This window comes from Canis lupus, chromosome X (genome assembly GCF_048164855.1).
Source record: "Canis lupus baileyi chromosome X, mCanLup2.hap1, whole genome shotgun sequence".
In the NCBI taxonomy this organism is placed as follows: Eukaryota; Metazoa; Chordata; class Mammalia; order Carnivora; family Canidae; genus Canis; species Canis lupus.
The window spans coordinates 63,866,429-63,879,760 of record NC_132876.1 but is presented as its reverse complement, the minus strand read 5'-3'; the positions used below and the strand labels follow the sequence as shown (position 1 = coordinate 63,879,760).

General features: G+C 37.6%; 1 protein-coding gene across 2 annotated transcripts in view; it reads right to left on the bottom strand.

Annotated features, from left to right (window-relative positions):
• The window catches only part of CYSLTR1 (cysteinyl leukotriene receptor 1), a 50,831-nt gene extending 38,986 nt beyond the window's left edge, over nucleotides 1–11,845 (bottom strand). For both annotated transcript variants that reach the window (XM_072817536.1, XM_072817535.1), the window contains exon 1: nucleotides 11,543–11,845. The gene's annotated coding sequence lies outside the window, so the exon portion shown is untranslated. The remainder of the gene's footprint in view (nucleotides 1–11,542) is intronic.
• Between the last annotated feature and the right edge of the window lie 1,487 nt (nucleotides 11,846–13,332).

Sequence of the window (13,332 nt, the reverse complement as noted above, 5' to 3'; positions counted from 1 at the left end):
AGTGATGGTGTCTCTTGTCGGGATGAGCACTCATTGTGGTGCTATATGTTGGCCAATTGAACTTCAAAAAAAATACAAAAAAAATAGAAATATAGAAAGAAACAATATGCCACTAAATAATGAATGGATCAGCAAGGAAATCAAAGAGGAAATTAAAAGGTCATGTAAACATATGAAAATGAAAATACAAACCTTTAGAATGCAGCAAAAGCAGTCCTCAGAGGAAAGTTTGTAACAATATAGGTCTACCTACAGAAGTAGAATAATATCTCATAAGTAACCTAACCTTATTCCTGAAGGTTCTAGAAAAAGAACAACACACAAAGCTTAAAATCATAAGGAAGAAAGGACATAATAAAGACTAGAGCAGAAATAAATTATATGGAAACTAAAGCAATGATAGAACAGATCAATGAAACCAGGAGCTGGTTCTTTGAAATAATCAATAAAATTGATAAGCCTTTACTCATACTTATCAAAAAAAGGAGAAAGGATGCAAATATATGTATCAGAATTAGAGGAGAAATAACAACCATCATCACAGAAATGTAATCAGAATATCATGAAAAGTGTATGCCAACAATTGGGTCAGTCTGAAAGAAGTATATAAATTCCTGGAAACATAAAAATGCCAAAACTGAAACACGAAAATTAGAAAAACTTAGAGACTGAAAATCAGCAAAGAAGTTGATTCAGTAATCAGTTCCCAAGAAACAAAACTCCAGAAGCAGACAGCTTCACCCTCTCTTCTGTCTGGGTTGTCTGCCTACCTGGCAGCACATTGTATATGCGTTCTACCCTAGGCAGGCAAACTGAGTTTTAAAACTGCAAGCTTTAGGGACTAAGTATCATGGGGACCCATACTGGTCCTCTGGGGGAGGGTGTTGCCATGCTGTGTGTGATGCACGTTTGTCCCAGAAGGGCAGTGATACCAAAGTGCAGAGGCCTGGAGTTTGGAATAAAGCAAAGCAAAGAGCCAGTGTTCAGGTTAACTGCCCTCAGTAGGTGTTTCTGCTCCTATGCTAAGGGGCAGAGGAGGGTAATGCCTCCTGCTTGCTCTTTTGTCTCCAGAGAGGCAATGCCATCTCTCGAAGATGCACTGCAAGAAGGGGGAACTGTCTTTCCCAGTGTGTTCCAGGGGATTCTCAGATTTCATCATCTGCTATGGGCTATCTGCCCTCCTACTCCACAGGAATAGTGCAGCGCCCTCAAGGTTCCACACAAGCCATGCCATGTATCTGTAAAACTCCAGTCTTTGAACCTTACTGGTTGTAAATCTCATGAAAATCAGCCCCTCTTGTTTTCCCAGTTAATGGTTTTGGAAGTGTTTTCCTTGTGTGATCCCCTATATGCTCCTCACTCTCTCTTTTTCTCTTTCTCTTTATTTCTATTTACCCTCTCCCTGTGACCAGGGCTCTCTTCCTTTCACAGCACCTGTGATCTATTTCTCTGTCAAATCACATCTCTGTACCTCCTACCTTCCACAGTGTGGCCTCTACTTTCCCTCTATTTTTTCAGTTTGTTCTGTCAGTCCTCAGATTGATTTCATGGGTATTCAGAATGATTTGATATTTACTTAGTTGTGTTTGTGGGATGAGGCAAGCCTAGGGTCCTCCTACTCTTGGCTCCTGCTCCTAAGTTTGGATAGTTTCTTACATGTGAGTCAAGAAATCTACTGTTTTATTGAATTTAGAACTAAAAAGAAAGAAGGAAAGGATAAAAGAAAGGAAGGAAGGAAGGATGAACGAATGAACGAAAGAAAGAAGAGGGATCCCTGGGTGGCGCAGCGGTTTGGAGCCTGCCTTTGGCCCAGGGCGCAATCCCGGAGACCCGGGATCGAATCCCACGTCAGGCTCCCGGTGCATGGAGCCTGCTTCTCCCTCTGCCTGTGTCTCTGCCTCTCTCTCTCTCTCTCTCTGTGACTATCATAAAAAAATTTAAAAAAAAAGAAAGAAAGAAGAGAGAGAGAAAGAAAAAGAACAGACTAGGTATACGTGTGGAAAGCAAGCTTTAATTTGTTCATAAATGAGCAGTGAGGAAGTGGCTCTCACTAACACCATCTTGATCATGCATTCTCCATTCTCAGAGTCTCCTGATTGCCTAGAGGAGCAAATATAAATTTCTTCCCACTATTCTGTACTAAATTTCTTCTTAAAATCTCTTCTGTTACTGTAAATCTGTTAGCATAATATCAATTTTGCTTCTCTAAGGTGTATTCAATTGTTTGAAGAATTCTACCGGTGATATCTGGGCACTCTTTACCATATGAAATGACAGGACAAAAAGTAACTTAGCTGTGTCCTAGTTTTTAGGCTTTCATGAGGATGTGGAACCAGACATGATCACAGAGTGTGGTACACTGGAGTTTAAGATTTCAGTCGTGTGATAATAAATGAGGCTCTGAGTGTGGCCATAGAATGAGTAGGTAAGGTGGAATGCGAATGGATGTTCTAGATAAGGAGGTCAAGAAATTTGAAGTCAGTTTACTAGGTTGGTTGTTTATATGAAAGGTGAAGATACAAAGGTGATAGCAGGGTTTAGGGTAGAGAGGGAGACTATAAGCCAAATGCTAAATTATTCAGTGAATTAAGAAAAAATAACTAGGAGGTCAATAGATGGTGATATTAATAAGGAAGATTAAAGGGTGGCATAGGTGAATGGCATTTGCCTTATGGTAGAAGAGTAATGGTTAAACTTGGCACTAGAAAGCCAGAAGACATCCAACAGTCTCTTGAGGTCTCACAGTAGATGGGATGTAGAAAAATAAGCAGTTTACTTTTGATGGGGAGGATCAGGTTTCACATAAGGCAATGAGGTGGTGGGAGAATTATTTGAAGAGATTTGGGATAAGGAAAGGAGGCTCTCAAGGGCATAGTGAAGAGAGGGTTAGTAGAAAGGTTAGATGTGGAAGGAAGAAGTAAGAGGGGTAAGTACAGGGTATTCTCAGGATGTTAGAACCTTGGAGAGCAGTTGAGCACAGTGGCCAATGGTTCAACTAGAGTATTCAGTTTTGTATTTCTGCTCCTTTTTATTTTTTCTTATAGTACTTTGTATATTTACAAAGTAAATATACTCTACTCTTATATATATACTTATATATACTTATATATACTTATACTCTATACTTAGTAGAGTGATAATCTCTACTACTGAATTATAGACTTTTTTGAGGACAAAGACCAGATCCAATTAATATGAATAGTTTCTATAAAACTTAGCAAGGAACATTACACTTTTTGCTCAATGAATGTGTTGAATCAGACAAACTCATTTCAAAATTGTTTTATTGAATCACCTTAGTGTATAGTTCTTTTATTATATTACTTCTTATTTTTCCTTTGGTGTAACTTTTGAAACAGGAACAGGAATTTTTCTCAGAATATTTTACCAAAGCAAAAAAATTAATAAGGACAACTTTGTATGAGAGCTAAATTTAAACTGATTGTTTCTCCTCCAACTAAAGTGATACACAAGTCTGGCAGCAGAATTATGACTTACTGTAAATCAACTGAAAGTGAAACCAGTAAGTTCACCTAGATTGCAAGTTCCTTGAAAACAGGGGCCATATCTTTATGTTTTATTTTTCCCATTTTACTTCCTATTTTATACTTCCCCAGTTTTCTTCTAGAGTGGTTAGCATAGTACTTTGCATACATGGCAGGAACATAATTAATGTCTGGAGAGATTCTATGCCATTCTTTAAAAAAATTATATTATTCAGCCATGTCAGCAGAATGTGCCTTTTTGTTATTCCAAGAAGTGTAGTACGAGGCAGAAGTGATCTTTAAAATCCTGTTCCAATGGACTTCTACATGTGAAAAAATGAAACCTGGGAATGTGAGTGGAGTGGTGATGACTTGCTCAAGAGCATATGGTTAATGGCAGGGCTGGAACTAAAACCCAGGCATTACAAACTTCAGTCCAGTTCTGCTACCACACTGCTACTTTTCTTTTTGGTCTCCCTTCATCAGTGATAGGTTTTTCAGATAGACAATTGAGGTTGTTAGTGTATCCAAGGTCTCTGATATGCAAATGTTTGATGTTTAGCTCTTTGCTTCTCTCTTTCCCTTGAATAACTATCAACTCCCATGGTTTAAAAAGACCACTTTCATGTGGATGACTCAAATGTCTGTCTCACCCACAAACTACTCACCTGAACTTTAGTCTCATTTTCAACTGCCTATAAGATTGCTCTTCTTGGATCTTAGGCTTTTTTCTCAATTTTAACATGCTTAAAGACATATATATTATCTTCCCTCCCAAATAAACTGTTCCAACTGACTTTTATTTATTTTTCATTAACATTAAACGTCTTCCAGTTACTTCAGCAAATATGATCAGGGTAGACATATTTGATCTTCTTTGACCTCATTCCTCATGTGTGAACTCAATGTTCTATTGATTATTATTTTACAGTATCTCCTGGCCTTCTCCCACCAACTTAGATCAGGTTCCTTATCATGCCTTGTCTACTTGAGGATACTCAAACTATGTATCCTCTTTCACCCTTACATGGTCAAAGGGGTGAACTTGGCAAATTTCTACATATACTCCAAGATTCAAGTTGAAGTTGTTATTCTTTACAAATGTTCCCTTGTTCATGGTTCTATTATTTATTACAGGGCTGTAATCACTCTTTTTGATTGCATGTCTGACATACCCATTTAGACAGTGGCCCTATTAATGACAGTGAGTCAGTTTATTCAGTTCTGCTTTCTTCCTCTCATAATTGAGCAACTTTGAAAGAATAATTGTGGTAGTAGGTGCTTTTGAGAAATACAGTATTTGATTTCCCAAGGTGTGGGTCTAGGGAGGTGGAGGTAGAAACAAGCTTTTGATGTGGAAGCATTGGTGCTATTGTGCAGGCATCTAGAAAATGGCATAAAGTGGGAGTGAAATATAGACTTCACTAGCAGGGTAAAGTCTATTAAAAAGAAATCTGAAAAATCAGGTGTAGTATAGAGGACCGTGACCTCTGGATGAACACTACAAATCACTGGAAAAGAAAGTAAGGGGAGTGAAGCAGATGAATCCACACATTTAAGAAACTAAAGAAGGCAAAGGGCTTAAAACAAAAAAAGCAAAAGTAGTTTGTTGGGGCTGAAGCAACTTTGGAGGAATAACTGTGTGGTATTGGTTTCAAAGTGGTGTAGGTCAGAGATTGATGAGAATCCAAAGACCCAAGGATGTGTCTGACTATAAGGTTTGGGTGAAACTGATGATGAGTGTTTTTTAATTGACTCAACAGGAGCAACTGAAAGATTAAATCAGTACTTGGATGGAATTTTATGATTGTACTAAATTTGATGCCTCCCCCAAGACTTCCTTTACCTTTCTAGTAAATGCTAGCATGCACCGGATGGTCTGTATCTGTTGGATGATTGCCAACAGGGATGGGGAGATGAGGGCAGGGCTAAAGCAGAAGAGGAAGTGGGGGAGGTTGTGACTTGGGGCTCAGTCTTCTAAAGCAGATACTTCTGCTGAGCAGTGGCAAGATGCAGGAAACTTGTTTTTCATGAAATTACAGCTCAAAGGGGCCCTACTTTTATTTGGCCAACTCCCCAGTGCCCTTTTTGCTATCCTCCATGTACCTTATTGTCAAATGGAGAAAGTTATTTGTGATGCTTATCCTGTAAAGGTAAGCTCAGGGAGGTGAGAGATAATTTTTCCCCAGCTTTATTGAGGTGTAATTGACAAATAAAATTGCAAGATATTTAAAGTGTACAACTTGATATCAAAGTACACACACACACACACGTTGCGAAGGGATTTCCCCCCAATCAAGTTAATAAGCTGGGACAATGTTTTATTAATGTTTTGATACAACAAGTGTTTGTTGAATGGATGAATAATAAATAGGAGAATGAGCAAATATAACTGTTTTGTAAAATATAAAGCAGTATACAATTGTAAATTTTTATGAATCTGTTTCCTACTAATACTAAGCTCAGCTCAGGTTCCGCTTCCTGACACTTACTTTGACCACCCCATTCTTTTATTTGTTTATTTTTAATTTTTTTATTGGAGTTCAATTTGCCAACATATAGTATAACACCCAGTGCTCATCCCGCCAAGTGCCCCCCTCAGTGCCCATCACCCAGTCACCCCAACCCCTTACCCACGTCCCTTTCCACTACCCCTTGTTTATTTCCAGAGTTAGATGTCTCTCATGTTTTGTCACCCTCACTGATATTTTCACTCATTTTCTCTCCTTTCCCTTTATTTCCTTTCATTAATTTTTATATTCCCCAAGTGCATGAGACCATATAATGTTTGTCCTTCTCTGGTTGACTTATTTCATTCACCATAATACCCTCCAGTTCCATCCATGTCAAAGCAAATGGTGGGTATTTGTCGTTTCTAATGGCTGAGTAATATTCCATTGTGTACATATACCACATCTTCTTTATCCATTCATCTTTCGATGGACACCAAGGGTCCTTCCACAGTTTGGCTATTGTGGACATTGCTGCTATAAACATTGGTGACCACCCCATTCTATACTCCTATCTCTCTTCTTTCAACTTGAATTATGTTTATCACCGGTACCAATTATATGTCAGTCAGTATTCTACTATCTTGTAGCTTGTAATGTGTAAGAATCTTCTTTCCCTAGGTAGATTGTGAATTCCTAAGCTCTGTGAACCAATAAGCTCGCTTATCACAAACTTTTGGACATAGAAAATGTGCAATAAATGTTTATTGAGTGAATGGCCATAATTGGAGCAAAGCTACATGTCCTCTATCAGGTTTTAATCTATAAACAACCAAGCTTGCAGTAATAATTTCAGTGGCTTTATTCCATGGCAATAAATAATTTTGGAGAAGGGAGTAGAAAGACCAACCTGTCATCACAGTAGCCTTATTATCCAATAATTAGCTTTTAAACTTGGCATTTCCATGAAAATGCTTAACAGCATTTGCACTGGTATTAGAAAGTACAGGGGAGTCAATACTGCATTGTTGACAACTCAAAGATGTTTTTTCTCAGATAGCTTATTTATTGATAAGGGGCGAACATTATATCAATCAAATTGGGACACTCTTGTCAGACAGCTGGATTCCAAACCAAAGAAAGAGTTGAGCCTGAAAAGAACCTGGACTGTGGCATTCAGAGCTAATGACACAGTGTGTCCCTTTACATAATACTATGACACAAATGTTTTATCCTGTATAATCAGAATAAAGTGATGCATGAAAACAGACTTGAAGGGAAATGCAAGTCGCAAAATAGCAATAGAGGTATTAAGGAGTGCATGAGTGTTTGTGGGACTGCACAGTCACAAAATAGCAATAGAGGTATTAAGGAGTGCATGAGTGTTTGTGGTAGAAGATAGTTCTACCCTTAGTCTGAGTGATAGAAATATGTTACAGACAGCTTATATGCTTTTGAACTTTTTGTAAAGCATTAACTAGAGGGTCTACTTTCTGAGAGGGATACTTGTTCTCTACCAAATTACCAGCAACTTGGAATCCACCTAAGTTCTGAGGCCATTGCTCACAGTTGATTCTGAGGCCTGTATCTAACTTCTTGGAATTTAGATGCCTGGATCTTAGAAGCAGGATAATTGTTCTCTAGGGGACTGCCTTGTATTGAAGGCCTTTGTCTTAAGTAAGAATTCAAATTCAGATTAAACATAATAGGTAACTAATTTGGAATGAAAAGAAGCTTTTTATATTTTCTGAGGCCTGAACTTCCTAGGGACTTTACAATAAGTATATAAGATGTGTCAGAGATGTTTTAGTGTTGTCATTGTTAGCTTAATTCCACTTAATGCTAAATCCATGACAACACAAGGACAACCGTATGTAAAAACAAAGTTAATCTGAGATAGAGGAGAAATCTCAGTAAGTCTTACATGTTAGATTTCTCAAAATGTGATTCCAAATTGGATTTTTTCTTTCCTTTTTAAAGAGGGATTGATAAAAAATAAAAGAAAGCCTGAATGTTCCAGGGGATTCTGAGTCTAGACTTCAGCTCCTTTTCCTTTTCCATTAGCTACATTTAAGTAGAAGCTCAAATGTCTGGGATGTATTGATTACACAAACACTGTAAATATGGTAATGATATTTTATTCATCAAAAGGAAAATCAACTCTAAGTGTTCAAGGGTCTATGTTTACTCTTCTGTTTTGTCTCTTTCCCCTTATTTCTGCCAGGACCCCTCTCTTACTAACTTTTCTCAAACATTTAAAGATTTTTCTCTCTATTTTTCTCTCCTAAATACAGAAGAAAAACTGGTGGCCCCCAAAAAGAGGAATTATTATGGAATAGGGTGGAATGGGATGAAATGAGGAAGCAGGGTAGATGAATTCTGTAGTGTTTATACAGTGGTCTTTTCTACCAAATATGAAGAATTACCAGTTGAAAGCAAAAGTAATTATAATCGGCACCAGTACTGTAACATGAATTAACAGAACAAAGATGTCTGGATTTATTGAATCAGGTTAATGGCTTACTTTGTTGCCTTTTCTGTAAGGATGAGGATGTACTACCACCTGCTATGAGTACATCAGACTTCTTAGCAGTTGTATTTCCTCAATGCAAATGAACAAATTGGCATTCACATTGAGGCTTGCACAGGTATGGTAGAATTAGTGGTAATCAGAAGGTTGGCTCCTACTTACATCTTAAAAGTAGGATAAGATTGCTGATGCTTACTTTGAGTGAGGTCCCTGTTTAAAGGTGCAATATTGGGAGCAGAAAGTAACAGGGTCTACTCCCTCTACATGCAATCAGTCTTGTTATGTGTCTTATTCTCCTAGAGTGGAATTTAAACAAAATCTTTTTGGATGGTGGTTTTTATTTTCAAGTTGCTTTCATATTTATCATTTTAGCAGATCTGAAAAATATCTCTATAAGCTCATTATTGCATTGGATATATGAGGAAATCAAGAAATAACTTGCTAGAGAACATATAGCTGATTAAAAGGCAAATCTAGGAGGAAGTCCCAGTTATCCAGGCCCAGTTTCCTTCCCATTGAAATCTATGCAGGAAGGTAGTTTAAAGATGCAGAGTTTATGACAGAGTCCAATTTGAAAGATACTTGAAGCAAAATATCTCCTTGCTTATTTATATTAGAAAAACTTAATAGTTATTCGGTGCTCATGGTATGTCTAAGGCACTATGCTAGTTACTATTGGGGAGATGAAGTTTAAAAGAACAAATAACCTAATACTTTCTTCCAAAACTCTTGGTATATTTTGCAGAGAAGAATTTTATTTCTGTGGCTCTTAATTCTCAGGACTTCTTTCTCTTAACCAAAAGTGTATGAACTGTATAGGTTTCAGCCCTTGGTCATCTGTTAGATTTGTTTTCTCTAGAATGAGCCAATCTTATGGCATTGGCTGTTACACTCCTCAGATTTAACTTTGGCCTCTACCATTTACCCATCTTTCATATTCAGGGCCATTGTTTCCAATCATCCATAAGACATTATTTCTTGGAATTTTTGCCATCTCCTTAAACTCAATAGGTCAAAAACAGAACTCATCATGTCCTACACTCCACACTTCCATTCCCAAATTACCTAATTCTATGAATAGTAGTAGCAACACTGCCCAGATACCACAGGTTCAAAATTTCAGGGACAGATCTGACTTTCCTATGCTGCCTATATCTAATCACTCACCAACTTCTCCATATCCTAGATATTATTTTAGGCCTATCTCATTTTTTCCTCCTCTATGAAACCTTCTCCACTTAACCCAGCCCACTTCTCTCTTTCTTCTCTAAACTCATTAACCATTACAAATATAACACTGGTTTACTGTCTCATATTTTTATGTTCTGTGGGTCTTGTATGCCCACCAATATTGTAAATTCCCCAACGGCAGGAACTACATTTTACTTTTGTGCCACATAATGTGTTGAGCTTAACTGACACTTGCTTAACTGGATTACAACAGATTTGAGATTTTTTTTCAGATTTGAGATTTTTAATAAGAACATAAGAAATAACAAAATGGATCAAAGTAGAGGTCTATGCAGAGCTAAATTATTTAAGGGATTATGATAATTAGCTTTCATGGCATCAAATCCACAAGATTAGATATGTTTTTTAAGGATCAGTGCCCTCCTTTTAATACCTTATTAGCCAGTGATACTGCACAGGCAAATTTATAATTTTATGTACCATGGTAGAATCTTGCTTTTATGCCAGACAAATACTTCTTAAACACATCAAAAGTTTGATTAAGGTAAGAGAGAGAAAGTAGAAAAAATGAAATTGATGATTCTGGGCTAGGAAGACACTAAAATGCTGGGTTTGTACTGGACTCAACCTGAAAACTTTCTTTAACCTATTCTGTTTGGGTTCACTGACTCCCAGGGTGATTTATGCTATTTGCAGGAATTAATTAACTAGTGCAGTCATTTAAATATTATGGGGATCTGGGGAGCAGTTTATATTAAGTGTATATTAAAGACATAAATGTAGTACCTGAGGTCATTTATTTTCTATATAAACAGAGACCACTTTTAGTTCTAATTAGGCAAGTAAGAGTAAAACAATAGAAAATATTTTTGAATGATTGCAATAGATACTATAAACAAAATTATCTAGAAGCAAATTTCGCTAATATATTTGAAAACTATGCAGCCTCAAGTCCTGGTTTACTTACATTTTGTTTTAGAATACTCAGTACATAAATACATGATGTCATGGCCTCTTTCTAGTCTTCAAAACAATCAGAGCACTGAAGGGCAGAACTACTAAATTTAAGGATTTTCCCCCTTTTCTCTAAGGATGGTACTCACCAATCCATTTGTTTACCCTTGAAAAGAGCTGCTTTGCTGCTAAGTAGAATTATGCTCCTGGCCAAAGATTTTGATCGAAATGTATGAAGTGTTGGCTCTGCATAGACCTGGTCTATGTCAGATATGTCTAAGTTATTAAATAGATCATGCAATTTCCTTATATTCATTTATAGTTGTGAGAGCTATCTATTTGCAGTAGCTAGTTACAACTTGTCGATTTCTAGTTGTATGGTGTTTGTTAGAAAATTTGTTAATGCCTCTATTTCCTTATTTGCAAAACAGGGATTGTCATACTTACTCTGTATAAAATGCAGGATGTTGAGAGGTTCAAGTAGGATAATGAATGTGAAAGTACTTTGTAAATATACCAGGTCATTCTTCACTATTTGTTTAACTTTTATCAGTCACTATTTTCTTTCCACAATGAAGGACACCATCACAACAGATTAGAGAAATCTCACTGAGCCCTTAAAATAGGATTCTAAAGTATGTCTTATATCTCTAACTTAATTGTGAAGGTGCTGGAGGCTTGGGTAGTGTCCCCTCTATATTTTGCCACATCGAGCCCCTAGCAGAAGCACTAAGCAATAATTGTTGACAGACTGATTAGATTATCAAATATCTGGCCAATAAATAAAGGAGAGAGAATTCACGGTAGCAGCCTAATTGAAAGCAGGCAAGGCAGATTAGTTATCCCTAAACTGGGAATTTGCTAAAATCTGCCGATAGCAGAATTTTACTACATACTGTTTTAGTCATAGCAATTGAAACATCAAATCTTACCTGCTACCTTCAAGATTGAGAGTTTGGGGTCCTTTTGCATTTATTCTGAGAAGCAAGCTCCAAGTCTTCATTAAATCCAATCTACCCGTCCCTTGTAGAGCTAAACTTCTTGGTGAGCTGTACAATGAATCTGAATACCCTGAAGGGCCTCAAAGCACACTCCATTTACAGAGTGCCTGTTCTTTAGGCAAGCTTCTTTGAAAAGATGAGTTGCTGCAATTTTCAAGAAGAAAGAGGCAAGGGCACATATGCTAGCCAGTGTACAGATTCTTCTTCCGCTTTTCAGATTAGTCCTCAAACTGTAAAGCACGCCTGTTTGACTTTTCTGGTGCAAAGTGGGGGAGGGGAGGGTAGAGGGAAGGAGGAAGAATAGAAACTGGAGACTTGCAAGTTGTTGTGTATATAAATAAGCTTTTATGCTTAGCTCCAGCAACATAATCCTCAGGAAATCTTGTAGCTGCTCTGAGATAGGAAGCAGGAATGAGTATACTCTGTTCAGCTTAGTTCTCTCTAATTTTTATGGTTAGAGTATTTGTAGGTGGAGAAAGACAATCTTACCAGTATATGCTAATCTAACTGCCATTATGTGAAACTTGATTTTAGGCAAAAGAAATTTCACTCCCCCCCCCCTTTCTCTGTCTCTCTTTCCTTTATTACACTTGTGGCTCTATCCACATTCTAAAGAGCCTTTTTCTTTTTGGTGCCTTATGTTCTGGAAAATAATTTTCTTAGTTTGAGTTTCATTTCACAAAATCCCCATAACAGACATTGCCTCCACTAGATTAAAGGTAGTTTTGTTTCTGTCACACCGGCAATGACCTGGAATCAGTGGGCTTGCTGTCAGTGGTCCTGTGTTAGGAGTTTGGAAGGCAGGTAAATACTCATAGATTTTGGCTAGGCTCTGGGGTGTTGGAATAATGAGATGCTCTGTCTGTCTTCTGGAGAATAAGGATATAGCAGTCTGCTAGGTCTTGATTGGAACTTGGGGTGGCACCTTGATGTTATGAACAAAATGGATGAGACCCTGGTGTGAGTTGATTACATCAATTATATAGAGTTAAATAAAGGTGGACTATATGGGGATGGGTATAAGTAAGTTCACTTTAACACCTTTTAAACATGGTCCCATAACTACTAATTAATAATTAATTAGGTACTCAGTAAAACATGAGCTCAGCAATATAGCCCACTGGCTTGCTACTTGCTCCAGAAACAAAGACATTTACCCAAACTTTGCATCTGTAGGTACCTGAATTATATTACAGGAAACCTGAGGCCAGGGAACTAAGAATTTTGAAATCTTCTTTTTGTTTCATAGAATTCTTAGTTTTGGTGGTTGATGGAGGAAAAGGCCATCCAAGTAAATTTAAGGGGGAGATAATATTTGGATCCAAGACCAGACTCTTTAATCCTCCCCTGGGGAGTTTTACTAACTAAAGTGACAGTATAACTGGAATTTCTTCAGCTGAGTTTGGATTCTTAGAGACCAAGGGAAAAGGTAATAAGGGAGGCAGAGGATGAGTTGTCACTTCCCTTCTAGACTGGACTTTTACAGTCATCTTGAGCTATGGTGGAAAAGAAGTTTATACTCAGGTAAGGAAGAAAAGAGAGAGGGGTTATATATTTGATCTTCAAGATAGGACCACAATAGTTGTGACAGAGAGGGGATGCCCTGTGCTGATTCTGTGTGCTCCCCTACTTATCTCTTTCCTTAACTCCTTCTCTGCTTCCTGAGTGATGGGAAGGACAGTGCCCCACCCATACCCATTTGGATCTTTCCCCTGTATAGC